This window comes from Opisthocomus hoazin, chromosome 24 (genome assembly GCF_030867145.1).
Source record: "Opisthocomus hoazin isolate bOpiHoa1 chromosome 24, bOpiHoa1.hap1, whole genome shotgun sequence".
NCBI classification, from domain to species: Eukaryota; Metazoa; Chordata; class Aves; order Opisthocomiformes; family Opisthocomidae; genus Opisthocomus; species Opisthocomus hoazin.
The window spans coordinates 4,987,572-5,007,426 of record NC_134437.1 but is presented as its reverse complement, the minus strand read 5'-3'; positions in this window follow the sequence as shown (position 1 = coordinate 5,007,426).

Sequence of the window (19,855 nt, the reverse complement as noted above, 5' to 3'; positions counted from 1 at the left end):
GCTTCTGCGTGGGGAAGGGAAACCGAGGGGATACTGACACCAGGGAAAGAGGGGAAAAAATCCCCCCCAGCTCCATCCCCCCCCTCCACCGCACCGAAGCCGGGGGAGGGGAGGGGGGGAAGGAGACCCCCCGAGGGCAGAGTGAAGGGGGGGGGGGGGGAAGGAGACCCCCGAGGGCAGGCTGGGGGGGGGGGGGGAAGGTCCTTTTTCACCTCCCCCACAGAAGCAGACGGACCCCAGGCGCCTTCCCCCCCCTTCCCCCACGGAGGTGCCCCCCGACCCCCCTCCCCGGGCCCAGGAACCCAGCTCCCACCCCGCACCCCACGAAGCACTCGCTTACCCAGCCCAAAAAACAGGGAGAAAAACCCCCGGGGCAACCCCCCCAAGCTCAGCAGCACCCCCCGGACCCCCCTCCCTCCTTTACCTGCAGTTTGGGGGTACGCGAGCAGCGAGAGACCCCCCCATCTCCCCAGAGCCGCCATGTCCAGCTCCCCCGCCCCCCCCAGCTGCCCCTCATTAGGGCAATTAACGAGCGCCGGCGCGAGGGCGGGGCTCCGCGCCCCCACCCCGCCTACACCCAACTCCCAAACCCTTGCAGAACTCTCCAAAAAACTTCAGTTTTGTTGTTCCTGCGGCCCCAGGGAGCTTCCCCGCTGAACGCGAGCCCCACGCTTGCAATGGGGGGGGGGGGGATTTGGGGGGGCAGGCTTGCTGGGACCCCCAAAACCCAGCCAGCTCCTTGGGTTTTTGCCCGGGACGCACCCAAGGGCACCGAGGCACAGGGTGAATTAAAGAGATTTGTTTTACTGAGCCTGGCAGCGGCTCTGGGCACCCCGCAGCAGGCTGGGGGGTGGGTTGTGCAACGCCCCTCCCTCTACAAGAGGGAGAAAACCCCCCCAAATCCCCCTTACCGAGGCAGCGCGGTCTGGAGAAGGCTGCTGCGCGCAGCAACAGCGATTTAACTATTTAAAAACAACTAACTAAGCATTTAACCATTTAAAAGCAGCTAACTAAGCATTCAACTATTTAAAAGCAACTAAATAAGCATTAAACTATTTAAAAGCAAAACAAAACAACCCCCCCCAAAAAAAAAAAAACAAAACACACCAAAAAAACCCCAAAAACCTGTCGATTGTAGCTAAGAAACCCCCCAAAAAACCCCAAAACCAAAAAGCTTTTGACTGTAGCTAAGAAACCCAAAAAAGAAAACCCCAAAAACCTTTCGCTTGTAGCTAAGAAACCCAAAAAAAAGGAAGAAAAACGCCCCCAGCCTGCTGCACACCCTCCGGCTCTCCAAGCCGAGGCCCGCGGGCTGCAGGGGAGCGTCACCCCGGAGGGACCCCAAAACCCCTCATAGGACTGGAAACACCTCCAGTTTGTCACACATTTTTCACAGTTTCTCGCAGGCGAAGGGATGAGGCTGGGGAGGGGGCACGAAGGGCTCGCGGTGGTCCACAAAAACGGGCTGAGCCCCTGCTAGTGAGAAAAAATGGCATCCCATGAAAAAGCACGGGGGTGTCACACCAAAGAGACCCCCCCAGAGCTGCAAAGAGCTTACCCTCAACTTTATCACGCACTTGTTAGTGACTCAGTTGAAAATAGAGTGGGGGGGGGGGGCTGTCATTTTTTTCCTGCATCCATTCCCAGCCAGGCAGCCGGCAAAGGGTGCGAGCGCACTGTGATGCCCAAACCGGGGGCTTTGGGGTGCTTGGGGGGGGGGGGGGTCCCCAAATCCACAGGCTCAGCTGTTGTAAAGACGCTGTAAAATCACAACCAGAAGAGCACAGGGGGAGCGCCGCAACCGAAAGCCCTTTGGGACCAAGGGGGGGGGGGGGGGGCGCTGGGGAGGAAAATTCACCCCCTGTTCGCCCCCCCCCGCATACAGTGAGTGCCTGGGCTGGGGGTGTCCACCCCACCCGGGGTCAGAGCCGGCCCCGAGGGGTGCTGCGGGTCCTGGGGGGCACAGGCAGGACCCCCACGCGGCCCCCCCTGCTCTGGAGCTCACCCGAAACCACACCAGCAGCGATTTTTTTGTTTTATTTTGTTTTCTTTTTTTTCAGCCGGATTGCAACGCAGCCTTTGTGTCTCTCGGAAAAACAAAAGCCCCGAAGAAAGGCAATTAAAATATTATAATTATCGGTGGTGAAGTATTTGCTTTTATCGGCTCCTATTTAAAAAGATGCAAATAGAGGTGGTTTTAGCATTCCAGTCAGCCTGGCTCCCTCCTGCAGGGATGGAAATATTTGGTTTAGTCAACTTTGTGGTGTTGATTTTCTACTTTCACTCTTTTTTTGTTTTGTTTTGGTTTTTGTTTGTTTGGGGTTTTTTTTATGAATATACTCCCCCTCCCGCATCCCCTTCCTCTGCTGCATCTTCTCCCCCGTTTGGGGGGGGGGCTCCCCAGTAGGGCTGAGCCCCCCCCTTCCCAAGGAGAGATGCACGGAGGCGAGCCCCCCAATGCCCAAAACACCCAGGCTGGAGGGAAAGGGGGGGGTGCAAGGCTCACGGGGCTAGGGGGGGACTGCCCCGGACCTGGGGGGGGGGGGGGGGGACACCGTATGGGGGGGGTTTGGGGGGGTTGTTTGCATCGAAACAAGGCGAGGGCTGGGGCAATTGTGAGCCGAGAGCACCCTCCGGTGGCCAAACCGTGGGGGTGCCACCCGGACCTTGGTAGGGGGGTATTGGGGGGGGGGGGGGGGGGGGGGGGTGGTGCAGCCGAAGCAAGGGCTGGGGCAACTGGGAGCCGAGAGCGCCCTCCTGTGGCCAAACCGCGGAGGTGCTGCCCCGGACCTTGGTGGAGGGGTATGGGAGGGTCGGGGGGGGGGGGGGTGCAGCCGAAGCAAGGGCTGGGGCAACTGGGAGCCGAGAGCGCCCTCCTGTGGCCAAACCGCGGAGGTGCTGCCCCGGACCTTGGGGAGGAGGGGGCATGGGAACGTCGTAGTATGGTGCAATATCTCTGTGCCAGGCTGGTGATGCCCAGACCCCCCCCCCCCCCCCCCCCCCATAAAGCCCATCACCCCCTGCCAGGGATGCCGGGGAGAAGAGCAGTGGCTTTCAGCTGGGAGCCATCCCCGGGGACACCATGGGTGGCACAGGAGGGGGGACAAGGGGACCAGCCGAAAGCTTATGGCACCCTGCTGGGGGTCTGGTTGTACCCAGTGCGATGGAACCGGGTGGTTTGGGCTGTGCGAGGGCGGGGAGCGATGGCACGCTGCTGTGCGCCCCGGCCGGGGACGGGACGGGTGCTCGGAGCCAGTGGGAGCAGCTCATTGCCAGAACTGGAATTACTGGGGTCTGTGGGCGGGCTGTCGCGTACGGGCTGCGTACGTTCGAAGCGGGGCAAGCTGGGTGCTTGCTCGCTGTTAGGGCTTGCTGGAGAGCCAAAGCTTCTGCTGCGAAGCAGTGCGGTCGCCCTAATATTTTAGTTTCCCTCGCAGGGAAACTGAATTTTCTAAACTAAACTAAAATTTCGTTTCCCTCCTCCCTGCACCTCCTGGCCCGGGTGGGACGAGCTGCCCCCACCCCTGCAGGAATGCAGACCCACGCTGCCCACCTCCCTTCCCCACCCAGGGCCAGGAAGAGGGCCTGGAGACCCCCCCAAACTGGGTATTCACAACCCCTTACCGGCACCAATAAATAAATTGCAAATTGCTGCAAGCTCCTGGTGTTCAGAGCTCAAGAAGAAGAAGGAAAAAAAATGAAAACGAGCATCGGCATGAAGGAAGGTCTTTGTCCCTTATTGCACTCACAAAGCGGCTTCATCCCATGTCCAACCACCCCCTCACAATGCAGTACATAGCTACTGGGGCTAATTAACTCTCTAATTAAAGATTAGAGCACCGTTGTGGTTGGTTTTTCCCCCAGGGCTGGTCTTCAAGGCAAGCTTGGTAAGCGTTATACAAAGTCGTCGTGGTGGCTCCGGCCGCTGCGTTTGGGTTTGGCGAGGGCACCGCGAGGTGGGCAGAGCTGGGCAGGACACACCGCTTCCGATTCCTCGCCCTTTGCGCTCAGTTTTGGGAAAGCAGAGAGGGAAAGAGGGGAAAAGGCAGGGAAGACAGTTGAGTGGGTGGATGGGGATAAGCCCTGGCTGCATCGTTGCCAGCTCCGGGTGATGGTGCTGAGGCAGGGCAGATGGGTGAGGAGGAGAAACCACAAGTGGACAACATCAGAAATAACACATGAAATCAGCCCCCCCAGGACCAGAAAACTGTAAAAAAATTAGCATTTCATGAAGTTTTAGACAGTCAGGGGGACTGGTGTGGATAAAATCCTGCAGAACAGCGAGGTTAAAGGGAAGGAGAAGCGCAGCCCAGCTCCAGCCACCTGCCCCGGCTCCCGGGGGTCCGGCAGCACCCCCATGTGCCCTCCCTAGCCCCCTTCCTCCCTGCTCTGGCTCCCCACATCACCTCAGAGCAGTGCTGAGTAAGGCTCTTGTTCCGCGTTATTAAGTTTACCTTGACCACAAACCCCACAAGATTATAAAAATGCAAAAAAGGCCATTTGCTCTTCACCTCCTTCGTCCTTTCCGTTGCGCTTTTCGATCGGGCTGCGGAAGAGCTGATTCATTTCCCTGTTTCTAACCCGTTTCGCTGCTGGGCTTTGAAGCTCGAGGGGCTTCCCTAGGAGGGGGAATCTCTGCAGAACAGCCAGCCTGACCCCCCAAGGTGGGGGAGCACACCCGAACCCCACTTTTCTCCTAAAATTACCCTCTCTATTGGAACAGCAGCAGCAGCCCAGCTCAAGCCCCGAACACTTATGCTAAGCCTCAAAGCAACAGGCTGGCAGAAATGAATCGCATCAAGCCTTTCTTCTTTCTGTTTGCCCTTGTTGTGGAGAAATCTATATTTTAACCCAAATTGTCTCCCGGCGGTAATGATTAAGGCATGGCTGGGTGATTTGCATTACAAATGCCGCACTGGTTTTGGTCCAGCCCTGATGAATCGCAGGCTCAGTGTCTGAAGCCCATTAACCTGGGCTTGTTTTTGCCGTGCTTCATGAATGCCCCACTGGAAAAGCAAGCTCCTCGCTCCTCCAGTGGTCACCAGTTCACGTTCCCCATCACAGCAGCACCAAAGAGGAGCAAGGCAGAGACTGAGAGCTTTCTTTTTCCCCAGGGCAAGGGAATCTGCCCAGAGCTGCTCTGCTATCTCCTCCTCTCACTGATGCGGCACAAAAGGAGAAGGTGGTGGCTCAGCCCACCCTCGCTTGGCTTTGGTCATAGTCTGGGCTATTTTCACAGGCTGGAGTCAGCTGTAGTAATTCAGGAGCTAAATCTCCACTCGGGGACACATACAGCTAACCCAGGGCGAGGCGATGTGCTTCCAAGCCATCCTTCTGAGTCATCGCTCGCGCATCTGAGGGGATGCCTTGCCAGACACACACACTGAGCCGTGTCTGTCTTACACCTCTCCTTCCCCGACAGCTGCCAGCACATCGCTCCAGCACCCCTCAGCATCCCTCTGCTATCTGCAGCCACTGCACCAAGGGGCAAGCAGGTTTTATTTGCCCTGCACTGGGAGGTTGGGCTGCATTCCCCATCAGCTTTCTTGCTGGTCCCCAAAACCACCCTTCATCCCAAGAGGGATGTGGGAGCAGACTTACCCCAGCCAGCTAGAAGCCCGGCGAGCATCACCTGCAAGACGTCATCAGCTCTCACCTCCAGCATCCCGGGGGGCTGTAAGCGCTGCAGGCGGGACTCAGCCCAGCACACACATCTGGGCTAACACAACCTCCCCAGGAGGGGAAAACTCAAAATAGACTCTGTGTTTGGGGAATTTAAAAGTTATATTTGGGTTTTAAACACGATAGAACTAGATAATTACCATGGCCAAAATACCTGTATATAAAATATTTTATATGAAATCTGCATATTAAAAGAAATCCCACGGGAAATCACACAAAGCAGCCAAAATTTGAGAGTGGAAACAAGTTTGTAAATAATGAATATGCATTAGAAAAAAATGAAATATATTCACTTAGAAAGTAGAGTAGTTGCTAGGCTGGTAAATATCTGTCTATAAAGAGCAAATTGCAGTGGAGCCTTAGTTTATTTAGCCTTATATGAGGTTTTGTGAAGGCTCAGTCCAACCCACCCAGCAGCTCAGTAAATGGAGTTTTCCATTATTTTTTGGCAGATTAAAAAAAACCGGCTGCTAGTTGAGGCAGGACAGTAACCTTCCTTTTTTATTAGTTTTTATCAAGTGACATAACCAGTTTCATTCTATTGTCAAATCTCAATAAAATGAGCAGTTTGGCTGGGATTTACACTTTCCCCAGCAGCATGTGAAACTTAGCAGTGTTCTTACAGGCTATGAGACCCCGACACCAAAAAAAAAAAAAAGAGTCAAAGCAAGTGCAGCTCCTATCTTTATTCATATTTGTCAAAAACCATGAAAACAGCCACACAAAAGGTTGGAAAACCAGCAGGCACATACGAGTTGAAAACATGCCTTGTGAGCTGGAATAAATTAAAGAGGGTGCTGCAAATCCTGCTAGAAATCACTATTTGGAAAAGCAAAGGAAAAAAAAAATGATGTCTCTTGACATTAAGAGCTGAAAACACATCCCCACCTCAAATTAATATTGGCTCTGCTGCCTTCCCAGCGCGCAGGGCTGTTTGAATCCGGTACCCTGAGTCACGCCGCAGCCCCAGGCCCACCCAGGCACCCCCCTCCCGCCCTCCCTGCAGGGGAGCAACACCCAAGCCACCTAGTCCCACCCAGATCCCAGGAGGAAACATCTCCAGCATACAACTCCAGCAAGCTGCCAGGTTTGCTGAGAACAAGAAAGAAAAACAAATACATGCATATATTTTGAATTACATGAGTTTGGGGCTGTTTTGTCATGCTGAGCAGGAGCCAGCAGCGCAGCCGCCTCTCCAGCACGGGACCCACCACATCCCTCCAGCAGCCCTGCCTGAGCTGAGCTCTGCCCAGCAAAGAAACGCTTCCAAAAAGCCCTTTCCTTGCCCAAGATGAGACAAAGCACGGCAGATCCAAGCCAAAGCACCGCAGCAGCAAGAAGCAGGACCCCATGCACAGAGCCATACTGGAGGGCATCCCTCTGAGCGTGCCTAATAAAGGCAAGGAGGAATTTCCCCCCCATTCCCCATGGAAGCTAATTAGTGTGACCCACTAACGAGCCTCCTCAAGCAGCTGGATCGGGTCTCTGCCTTTTGCCGCAATGGGAAGGTTGCTGATTCAGGCCCCCCCATATCCTAGTTGGGGAGACGATGGTACAAATCTGAGCCTCACCCCAAAAGCTAGAGGAGAGCAGCGGGATGCAGGACTCGGGGAGATTTACCCCCCTCCATCAGCTCACCACGCCTCCCACACTGCAAAGTTTGCCCAAGCCCTAATCCCACTCTGTTGTACCCCAAAATACAGAGCCTTTGGGGCCACAGGGAATGAGGGGACGTGGTCTGGGGCATCGCCGCAGTTCAAGGGTTTCATAAGGGGACAGGACTTCAGTCCGGTCTGAGCCCATGGAGGGGCCCGGTTCCTGCTGCTGCCGGTGGCACCATGCAGAAGAAGCGACAGCGCTGCGCGCAAGCAGCCACGCAGACACCAGCACACCTGGAAATTAAGCATCGCTGGCGATAGCGGGAGGCCGAGCCAAGCCCGTCTCGCACCGCAGCATGGGGAGACAGCCCGTCCTCGCTACCTCTGCGAAACGGGCGCTGCTGCACGGGCCTCACGTGTTGCTGTTGGTGAACGTAAGGGCAGATCTGATATCCATAAATCAACATATTACTCATTTTCGAGCATTGCAGTCTGACAGCTGTTACATGAGCACATTGTTAGGAACTGTCAGGCAGTGATACATAGTGCCTTTTACAACATATGTTGACTTTTATCTAATGTTGTTCCATAATTAGCCCCAGGGAGCAAGAATCTGGGCAGCCGGCTGGCTGTGTGATCTCGGCTAACCTTTCCTGCCAGGGGGAGAAGGGCAGAGCCGGGAGGGCTGCGAGCCGGGGACGGCTCCACGGATACAGGAGCAGGCAGGCGGAGCGCGGATGTGAGTGGTACCCACAGCCCGTCCCCCGGGGAGGGAGCAGGTCCTGTTCCCTTCCCGCATCACTGAGCTTTGTGGAGCCATCAGAAGAAGTAAAATAAAGCCCCAAGGGACTTGAGAGGTTTCCTCTGGATGGAGCCCTGAATTTGGAGCTCAAAACAGGGTCGTGGTCCTCAGGGTCTGCGATGAGGAGGGGACCCAGGGGTACTTCTCCCATGCGTGGAGGGAGGGGGAAGGCGCAGGCAGGGGATAATTTACTGAGGGGGATAGTAGATAAATGAAGGAGCAGATGGTGGAGTTAACGAGTGGAAAGAGTAGATGGATGGACAAAGAGACAACGGAGAACACGCGATAACGGATGGTTGCGCTTCTGCCCGGATGAGGACAAACGTGCCGACGTCTCCTCCCAGCCTGGCTCCTGCTTCGGAGCCGGGCGTGCTACCCACGGAGGAGCGGCTCTCACAGCAAGCTACTGGGAAAGCGGGGCGCGGGACCCCCTCCAGCCGAGCGGGAGGGGGCTCTGCTTCCTCTGCGGCTGCACAGCCGTCCCCTGCGTCTCCCCTCGGGCTGCACGCGGTGCTGTCACCAAAAATCATTACCCCCTCTCCCAGAAATATTCCCAGGCTTCTGCTCCAGCAAAAGAAGCTTCAGAGCACTCAGATGACGCTGGTCTCTTCAAAGCAGCACTCAACTTTGTGGTTTCATCCTGTAAGGGGGGAAAACCAAAGGGAGCGCTGGGCTACGGAGGGACAGGACACTGCCCGACTGCAGCAGCCTCCCTGCTGGGCTGGGTTCCCTGCCTCGCCGCAGCCGCCCGAGCTCGAAAAACGGGAGGGGAAAATAAATCAGAGACACGCGAAGACAAATACGCTTTTCAGCACTTGCATCTTGCAGCCGATTCCTCTGGACGTGCCGCGGTGGCTGCATAATTCATAAACTCGCCCGTAATATGCAAATTCCGGGCCAAACAAACGCCCACAAAAATTGCTCTCTGGGGAGTAAAAGCCTACCAGCCCACGGCCAGGCACAGTCCTCTCCTGCTCAGCCACCACCCGTTCCCAGAGCTTCCAAGGCTATGCTTCTTCTCCGCCCCACAAAAGCTACTCCCCTTGATGTCACTGAGAATTTGAGAAGCCCTGACAAAGCAGCTGATAAAAACCCATGCATATGTCTAGCACGATGAGGTCCTCTTACTGCTGCATTACTGATATTTTTCTGGAGAAATACATTCATCCCCAATTTTTACACTGTCCCCATCACCCTGGATGAGTGAAGGGTTCAGGGATGATCCAGCAAAAGAACTTTACGGGTGCTGCATGCTCGTGAAACCAGGAGGATTTGTGCCACCACATGAAAGCTGACATCCCCCGTCAGACATCTCACCCATCCCAGGGAGCCCACCTTCTCCTCCAGCCGCCACTGATGGGTTTGACCTGTGGATCTGGGTTCTTTAAAAAAGAGGATTTTGGAGGGATTTCCTTCCCATCTTTGAGACACACAGCAGACCTTGATGCAGCAGGACAGCAGGAAAAATGTACATGCTTTTATGAGAGATTAGGGCAAACTTCGTTGTGTCTTAAGCTACTAAAGCAGTTGTGTCTTAAGCTACTAGAGCAGCTCTGCGGAGAGGGACCTGGGTGTCCTGGTGGACGACAGGTTAACTATGAGCCAGCAGTGTGCCCTGGCTGCCAAGAAGGCCAATGGGATCCTGGGGTGCATCAAGAAGAGTGTGGCCAGCAGGACAAGGGAGGTTCTCCTTCCCCTCTACACTACCCTGGTGAGGCCTCATCTGGAGTACTGTGTCCAGTTCTGGGCTCCCCAGTTCAAGAAGGATGAAGAGCTACTGGAGAGAGTCCAGCGGAGGGCTACAAGGATGGTGAGGGGACTGGAGCATCTCCACTACGAGGAGAGGTTGAGGGAACTGGGCTTGTTCAGCCTGAAGAAGAGAAGGCTGCGAGGGGACCTTATAAATGCCTACAAATATCTGAAGGGTGGGTGTCAGGAGGATGGGGCCAAGCTCTTTTCAGTGGTGCCCAGTGACAGGACAAGGGGTAATGGGCACAAACTGAGGCACAGGAAGTTCCGTCTGAACATGAGGAGGAACTTCTTCTCTCTGAGGGTGATGGAGCCCTGGCCCAGGCTGCCCAGGGAGGTTGTGGAGTCTCCTTCTCTGGAGATATTCAAGACCCGCCTGGACAAGGTCCTGTGCAGCCTGCTGTAGGTGACCCTGCTTCGGCGGGGGGGTTGGACTAGATGACCCACAGAGGTCCCTTCCAACCCCTACTATTCTGTGATTCTGTGATTCTGTGATTCTGTGTAAAGGCTTATAAAAGCCCCAAAGAATAGACTGTGCACCTTGGAAAACCTCCCAGGGCTTCACTAAGAAAAGTCAATTAAAAGTTAGAGTGCCGCCTGCTGCGGTGGAGAGCTGTGCTCTGCAAACAGCACGCCTGGCCTGCCCGAGAGGGGAGTTGGGGGGGCACAAAAAGGGGTCTGGGTCCCCCACACAGGGTGATTAATATAAAAATGGGTGTTAATATAAACCAACACCAACTTCTCCAATGGAAAAACACTCTATTAGTCACGTTAGCATCATCGAGGACTTGTTTCAGGAGCGTGTGGAAGCCAGGGAGCCAGCCTGGGGGTCAGCAGCGGCCCCGCTGGGGATGCTGAGCCCGGTACCCGCCTCGCTCAGCCCCAGGGCTGCTCCCAGCCAAGGATTTCCCCCGTCCCAGGGGCTGCCGACAGCCCTCCCTTGCCCCTGCCTTCCCTGGTTCACCCCTGCGCCTGTTTCTCCTTCGTCCTGACAGCGGTGCTTACCAGGAGGGGCTGCTTTTCCCAGATAAATAGCTTAATTAGCTTTCTATTGACTCAGGCAGACTTCTCCGGCAGCGGCTGGGAGACGAGAGGCGCGGGGAGCAGATCCTGCACCCCGTCAGCGTAACGGCCCGGGCAGTGGGAAGGGCTGCAAGCTGCCGGGCTGGGAGGGCTCAAAAAGCCTTTTCCCCATCTTGAGATGACAAGGGCAGATCCAGCCCCAGGAGGGGCTTCTGGTCCCCCTGCGAGCATCCCTCGGCCAAATTCCGTCCTGTATTCCCTAGGAGAAACACACAGAGGGCGAGACCGTGGCAGGAGGACAAACCTAGGGTGGGGGAAATAAAAATAATAATAAAAAAAAACCCCAAGCATCTGCTGGACAGCAAGGCTGGAAATCAAAGCGCGAACACCGAATATGTCTGCAAGACGCGGGGAAAATTTTTAATCTTGGAAATTGGCAAAAGATTTGAGATAGCTGGAGAACAATCAGCGCTTCCCTTCATGCCTGGAGGAACCGACAAACTTTGCATAAACAATTTTCCTTCCCTCTGATCTGGAAAAGCTGCCACGGAGCAGCGTGCGAGGCCAGCGCCGGTCCCCAGTGCCCTGCCTGGCAGCGGACTTGGAGCAAGCCAAACCCAGAAGGACCTGCTGAGAAATGACATTGATGGCCCGAGAGCAGCGGAAAGGGGGCAATGCAGTGGGAGAGGGTGCAGCGGTAGCTGAGCTCAGCTTCTGTTTTCTGGTCCAGGGACCCCGGGCTGCTTCGTAATCAGCAGCCAGCAGCCCTCAACCCGGCCACCCTGAAGCCCACGGGCAAACGTGTTTCCCTGCTGGGTTAAATGCCACGCACACGAACCAGGGTGGAGGGGATTAAAAATAATCCCCTCCCACGAGCAAGCCCCCGCAGACTGCGCCGCCCCGAGACGCGCACCGGCCCCGGACGGCGCCGGCGTATTGATGCGACGGAGGATGCGGTCCGCCTCGGCCAGGCATCAGCTCCAGCGCGGGAGAGAGATACCGGGAGCTCAATTTGTGTTTGCCTGAGCCAAGGAGAAAATCTAATTAAATATGGCGTCCGGGCTTGGAGGAGCTGGGGATGGGGCTGGAATATAAAGCACGGCTGCTTCCCGCAGATCAGAGGGCAATATTAATAAACCCGCGGAGGGGGACCGGGGGATCAGCTGGTAATATTGATAAATGTAAAGCAAAGACAAAGCAGCCGGGGAATATTGGATGGCAACGCTGATAAAAACACAACGGGGACCGCCTCGACAGCAGGCTGCCGGCAGCCCCGCCGTCCTGCCGGGGCGAGCACCGCAGCCACCCGCCTGCTTGCCAGGCAGGGGACGGCGTGCGGCGTCCCAAAGAGCCCCGCACCTTGCCACAGGGTGGGTTTTGGCCTGACAGGCTGCTGTGCCCCCAAACCTGCAGCCCCAGAGCACGTCCCAAAGCCAGGTCACGGCAGAGACGAGCCGTCAAGGCGCAGGCACGGCATCTGGCATCAAGCCTGGGCGAGGATCTGGGGGTGCAGAGGGGAGCAGGGACAGCAACGGCCGGGGGCTGTGCGGGAGAGCACGTCGGGGCGGGCTGGGGGCACACAGCGCCGGCGATGTTCACGGCTGGCTCCATCAGCTGCAGGCCACCCCACAACTCCCATTTCCCGGCGAGGAGGAGCAAAGCGTGGGGATGCAGCCCTGGACCCTGATGCAGACCACCAGACCCCGGCTGCTCTGCAAGCTCGGACAAGGAAAGCTGTGGGGGAGCAGGACAGGGGCCCTTCGGAGCCTGCCTGGGGGCTTGGCTTGGAGGCACCCCCCCCAAACACAGCACAGCTCCCCAGCACCCAGCCCCTGCCCGTTTGCACAGCTCCCAGGGGAGCGACATCGTCCACCAGCGACCTGGAGTGTCCCTGAAGCCCCTCTTGCGGGGCCCAAGCTCCCACAGCTGCGCTTCCACCACTCCCTCCCCTCCCCTGCTGCGCTGCGTTGAGCTAACCCCTCCCCAGCCCCCCCTGCCAGCAGCACACCCCGGCCAGGGGATCAGAAAGAGCCACCGAGTGCATTTTAAATAAAAGATCGCGTCTTTCAGAGCGATTGGAGTGATGATTTAAACATGAAGTCAAAGCCGGTAACGGTGTTGTCAGAGCCGTAGCGCTAACTCCAATCAATAATTCACCGACAGGCAGGAACTGTGCCTCCAGCCAGACCTCCCTGCGCTGGGCACGCTGCTCTCCCCGGGGTGGGAGGCACAGCCCCTCGCCTAGCTGCCACCCTCTTCCTCCCTGCCATCGTCACCCACCCTGGCAACAGAGATTTGGCCCCCACCGGGGCTGGGAAAGAGCCGGGGGCCAGACGCAGAGCCCCGCAGGCGGAGGATGCTGCCTGGCTGGCGATGCCTTGGCTTGTTGGTGATCGCAGCCCAGATCCTTCTCCTGGCTCCTGCACCCTGGGAGAGAGCCCAAACCGCCCCAGGAAGCCCCAGCTCTCCCTGTGGGGCTGAAAAGCCCTGCCAAGGGACCCCTGAGTGACCCCAGCCCACCGGCACAGCTGGGCTGCCTGCCCGCACTGGCGTACCGGGGCTCACGGCTCCCGTGCACGCCGGGCTCTTCTCACCCGCCCCGCTTTTGGGGAGCAGCGCAGGGAGAAAGGCGGCCGGAGGGTGATGTGGAAGTGGCCTTCTTCTGCACCGCTGCTCGCCAAGGGGCTCTAACTGGGAAGCCCTGGTCCCCGCAGACGCTGCACCGCCCCGAGGCGCATCCCCAAGGCGAGGAGGGGGGCGAGGGCAGCGCGCCTTCCCGCAGAGCAGCCAGCCCCTAAAACCCATCGCTGCAGGGACCCAACGGACAGATAGACGGACAGAAGCAGCCCCTCCATCCCAGCCCCGCGGGGGGATCCGCGGAGGCCAGAGATGCTGGAGGTGGTTGACGGCCACCGGTGAGGTCGCAGACAGCGCGGCACCGCGCAGCCCTGGACGAGGCACACGTTCCGACTGTCTACACGGGCTTTATTAGCAGGGGAGATGCCTCCGGGTGGATCAGCGCCGAAAAGGTGGCAAAAAACTTCCATGGCAGGTGGTGAGGGAGAGCGGAGAGCCGGGCAGCCTGGAGAAAAGAGCGTGGTGAGAGAGGGAAGCCGTGGCAGCAGATGGGGTGGGATCCCCGGCCTCAGAGGAGACAGCGAGGGACCCGGCTCACTGCCCAGCCTCACCCCATCGGATGGGGTTGGGGCTCTTTTACCTCCTAGTCCTTGCTCGACAGCATGACGTGGATCTTGGTGTCTGACTCGGCGTCCAGCTCGTCTCAGAGCACCATCTGGGACATGCTGCAGCAAGCCAAGGTTAGGAGGGTGTGCGGGAACCCCTGCCCGGGCAGGCAGCGACAGGGCTGGCTTTCCACCAGGATCAGCCAGCCCTTCCTCCTTGCAGGGGCTGGGGGTTCGGAGCCCATCGGCTTTAATTCCCAGGAGCAGGGTGAATGGGTGCCCGGACTTCAACCTGCCGAGGGCCGGCAAGCCAGTGTGGGTGGGGTGTCTGGGCGAGGGGGGCCCCGAGGAACGTGGCAGCCCCCCCAGATGCTGTGCTGGGGGGGAACTCACCAGTTCTCTATTTGCTCCAGCCCTTCCTGCGCTGCCTCATCGCCCGGCACGCTCAGCGCGCAGCAGACCCGCGTTTGGCTGCAAGAACCGTGCCGGTCCCATCAGGGCACGGTGACACGTCCCACCCCATCCCCGTCCGGTCCCGGTGGGCACCGTGGGGCTTTACCTCCACCTCCAGAGCTGGATCTGGTCCTGTTCTCCAGCGAGCAGTGGCTGAGTAACCATTCCAGTCGGTGCGCAAGGAGAAGCGCGTTATCCTGCCAAAAGCAGAGGGAGCCTTGGCGCCGGGACCGCGGGGTGCAGAGACCCCGGTCGTGGCACGGACACAGCGTGGCTGAAGCTGGGTCATTCCGAGGGTGCAGACGAGAAGGTTTCTCATTCCAGGGTGTGTTTAATCCCAAAGTATCCCTGAGCTCCCAGACACTGCCGTGGGGCACGGCCGCACTCAGCCCACGGATACCAACCTGTGGGTCTGGCTCGCTCGCCGCCGCTGGAGGAGTCGATGCGGACGATGGCCGCTGCCCCGCCATGCCAGACAGCGTCCGCCTGAAGAACCTGGCAGTCCTATCTTTGACCTGCAAAGGCAACGAAGCCGCCGTCAACTGGGGACCGTGTGTTGCATCCCCACCCCCAACCCTGCCTTGGCGTGAGATCCTGGGGAAACCTCCCGGGATTTAAATCCCGGGCTCCCCTGGGTTGGCACCGGCATTCGCCCGCCTCAGCCTCACTTTGTGCAGCCACTGCTCCATCAGCGAGACCGTTCCCCCCTCGCCCGCAGCGATACTCTGGAAGAGAGGTGGCCGCTGAGCTCCCAACCCAGGCCGGCGCTCGGGGGGGAAACCTGCTGCCAAGCCCCCAGCGAAGCCCCTTCCCCACCCCACCACTTACGGGGGTGCCAGAGGAGGGGAAGGGAGCATCGAAGCCTTCTCGTGCCATGATGTACGCCAGCCACACGGTGACGATCATCCTGAGTGCCTGTCCAGCCCGGCGCATTATTGGGTCAGAGCCGGAACCGGTGCCTCGGAACCCGTGTCCCAGCACGGAACTCCCAGAGCAACAGGGACCAGGGAGCTGCAGAAAAAGCAGATCCTGAGGGAACAAACCCCAGCCCGGGGCACCTGCAGGAGCTGAGGCCACAGTGCCCAGCTACAGGGCTGGCAGACGCAGGGCGCAGCTCACACGGGCATTTCTGTAAACCCTCCTGCGAGTGTGGCTGAACGGAGCAGCAAACGGCAACAAGTGATGCTGCTCGAAGCCCTGTACGGCTGCAGAGCTCACGGAGACTCGGCGGCAGGACGTAGCCTGGGGGACCCCAATGTGAGGGAGGGCCCCCCTTACACTCCATTGCATGCTCAGGGCAAAGCAAAGCCCAGCATCCTCCCGCATCCCAGGGGAGAAGCATCCTCTCTGCCAGCATCTCGGGGCCAGCCCTCCTCCTCCCCTCAGCCTCCCAACCTGAATCAACGACATCCAAAAGTATTTTTATTTTTTTTTTTAACAAATGTTTATTTATATCAAAATACAAAACATTTCTGAAGCAGGGTAATGTTACATGAGGAGCAAGTTAATCGATTCCAAACCCATCATTCTCCTACAGCATGGCGAGTTGTACGTAACATTGCGACACTGCCAGAACTTCTTACAGTGGGTACATCAAAACAAAAAGCCAACCAAAAAGTCAGTCTATGAACATGCAAAGTTACCTGCGATAAATCGTTAGGTACTCAACAGGCCTTAAAATCCCAACAGGCAGAGACCGAGGGACCAGCTACTCCCAGTAAGGCAGGGCTTCAAACTCTCATCTCTTCCATTTTTTGTTGGCTTATGAGCATTTAACTCGTTAGCTGGCAACAGTCCAAGAGCCAAAGGGACCCAACTTTCTTGGCAGAGTGGGATTATTGCTTAGAGCTATCAAAGCAGAGCCAGCTCCCGGCCATCCCCAGGGAGGATGGGGAAGGGCAGGGACGGGGCTCGCGGGGCGAGCACCGGGAGAGGTCTGCCTCGGCCAAGCACCATGTAGGTCGGGCTGAGCTGGAAGATGTGAAACCCCCCTTAGAGGGGAGCTCTGAGTTTGCCCGGGAGGAGCGGGCAGCGCTCCCGGCGAGGTCTCGGTTACCTGCCGAGGGCAGGCTAGCACCCAGTCGGAAGGAGAGTTTGGGGTGAGGGACCCCTGCTTGTGCCCCTCATCGCACACCTGGGGAGCGATGCTGAAATCTGGCTTCCCCTCCCCGCAGCCCCGGAGCAGCTCCGGGCAGGAGCCCGGCCGTTCCTGGGGATGCCGATGCCAAGCATGCCCCCACCGGTCCCTCCTGCTGGCATTTCAGCGGCCTTCGCGAGCACGGAGGCCAAGAGCAACAATACGGATACAGAGAGATTACATAGAGCGCGGAATAAGTTTCGTGTAAGGCTTTGGTACAGCACCATCATGTCAGATTTATTTGTAAATCGTTTACAGAAAAAAAAAAGCTTACTGAAAAAATAGTGGTTTGTTTCTCTTAATTTTTTTTTTTTTGTTGTTTTTTATTTTTTATTTTCTTCTTTTGAGGAACATACCTGAAGTTCAAAAATTAACCCTCTAGTTGCCATCTGGGCTCCCATCAAAAGCTATTTTTGCTGTGTGCAAGTTGAAAATGAAACGACTCGAACCCAACTCCCACTAAGCTGTTCCCCAGCCCGCCCGGCTCGCAGCAGCCGCCCAGCCGGGCAGCGGCCGGCGCTTCGCAGTGCACAAGTCGGTAAAATCAACATCACAGAGATTTGGCAGCTGATTGCTACTTTTTAGTAAAAATAAAAGAAAAAACAAAGAACAAAACAACAAAGAGAAAAAAAAGTCACGACGACAAATATTATGGAACCAGTGGTACTAAAGTCTCCTTTATTGTTATTGTTATTAAAAAAAGTCAGTTCCACTGGTTACCACTGAAACAGCACCAAAGAGCACCCTAACATGTGTTATACATGGTAATACTCGACATTCAAGAAATGGACACGAGGTCGGATGGTCTAGTCTTGATATCCCTAGGCAAGAGGTTCTGCTTAGAAAGAGGAAAAAGTTGTCCCATGCAACCAGAGACCTGTTGGGTCCTTAAGGGAAAACTCTATGGAGTTAGGGGGGGGTTAAATCAAGAGCTACCTATGGAGGGCTACGAGGGTTCAGAGACTCTACAAACCTACCAAAGGGGGTTAAAAAGTCTGGGCTCCTTCGGGGAGCCAGGGATGCTCCCCAGGAGAGCCAGGGATGCTCGCTCCCCCGGGGAGAGCCAGGGATGCTCGCTCCCCGGGGAGAGCCAGGGATGCTCCCTCAGGAGCTGGCGTGCAGGTGCCATCTCCCACTGCCCAAAGGACGGCTTGAGAAACCCGCGGCATCGTAGGTCTTTCCAGGAGGATTTCTGCAGGGCTTCCGCACACGGGAAACGTGAAGGGACCTGGAGCCCGCACAGCCATAGGGAAGGTTCTGCAGCCCTCCGGGGCCGTGGGAGCATGCCTTGTCTGCTCGCAGCCGGCCCCACAGATTTAAAAAAAAAAAAAAAAAAAAAAAAAAAAAGAGAGAGAGAAAAATTTGGCCTTAAAGTGCATGTGGGAGGGCAGGGAGTAGGTGCCAGCATCTCCCACAGAGCTGAAACCTCCCCGAGCAGAGACGGGTGCTTTCCCACACAGCTCTCCCAACAGCCAAGCGGGAAGAGCCTGGGAGGTGGCAGGAAGCTTTTTGGGGGGGGAAAGCAAGCTCCCACCAGATGCACAAGGCTGCGGTGGATGGAAGAAGCAGGGCTGCATGTACAAAAAAAGAAATTAAATAAAACCAAGGGAAGCAGGATGATGCTGACGGCGCAGCCGCCCCTGTGTCCCACGGCACCCGGGGAGGGGCGGCTCTTATGTGTCTGTTTGGCATCCAGAGGGTTAACGGTACTGTGGAAAGTGTGCTTTGTAAACATTTTTATTTTTTCTTCCTGTTTTTTTTCTGTAAGTGATTCCAGGGGAGATGGGGAAAGGAGAAAGCTGCCTGCTCCCCAGCAATACCCCAAAGCCCCGCCGGCTGGGGCGGGGGGCAATGCGGCCCCCCAGCCCAGACACCAACCGGCAAGAAATCTCATCCCTTCTCTTTCTCCTCACATCCTTTTTTTTTTCTTTTTTAAACATATAAAATACTCACTTATGTAATTACCGCTAATAAATGCAAGTTAGTCCCATCAAACATGCTTTGCTTCGATATCAAGAATTGGTGCTGAACAAATCTTGGCTTGATATTAGAAACAACCCCCCCCCAACCCTCCCCCCCCCACCCCCCGACGAAGACAGAAATATCATGGAAAATACAGGTGACACCTACGGAGGACACGGTGCCGCTGCGAGGGGGCCAGCTCCTGGGCATTACATTCGTGCCACAGCCCGTCAGGGACACGGCGTGACAACGGCCAGGGACGGGAGCACGGGGGTCTGCACCACCGTCCCGTTCCCCACCTCGCTGCAGGGACATCCGAGCTCTAAACCCAGCAGCCATGCCCCCATGGGGCCAAGGGACCCAGCCCGAGGGGAGCAGCAGCCACCCCTGGCACACCGCTGCCCAAAGGCAACCCCCAAATCCTGCCCCGAGGAAGGCAGAGGGGACGGGTGGCTCGCCCCGAAACGGGCTCTTCTCCCCCTCACCGCCTGCGCCCACGCAGGGAAAGGGGGCAGGAGACCACGGCGGGTCCGTATCCCCTTGCCGGAGAAGTCCCCAGCGTCCCCAGCACCTTTCCCCCCGTGCCCGCTGCCCACCGAAGCGGGGCTCGATGCCGTTTCACCCGCTGGGAGAGCCCTGCGTCCCACCCTGGCGCCAGCCTCCACGACACCAGGAACACCCCGATGGCCGGAGACCTTTTTGGGGGGGTTTCATAAACCCTAAGGATTTACGAAGGCGGTGAGGACGGGTGGCCGATGGCACCCGGCGAGGTAGCGGTGTGGGAGCTCGTCCCCGCAGTGTCCCCCCATCCCGGGCCACTCCTGCCGGGTCACAACCGGCCTCGTCCTTCCCACTGAAAATAGCACCCTTGGAGCTGAAATTCACCTTGTTCCTCTGAAAAACGTGAGCAAGACGCGGCCCTCAGTGCAAACACCGCCGCACGGGGCAAGCTCGCAGCGAGCAGGGCACCCTGGCCCCCCGGTCCCCGGGCTTTTTCCCTTCTCAGTGTTTTTCCCTACTGAAACCAGCGACGCGACAGCAAACAGCGGCGACGCCGAGCCGACAGCCGGAGCCAGCGGATCCCCCTCGGAGCCCCGAGAGCCCCCCAGCCTTGCCCAGCCCTCCTCTCCCTCGCCACCGTATTGCTCAAACAGCACTAGGCATGGATACAAAAATAAAACAGCTATGTGACTTAGATATATATAATTTTTTTTTATATATATATAGATTTGTATATATATTTTTGTCTATTTATAGGTGGATGGAG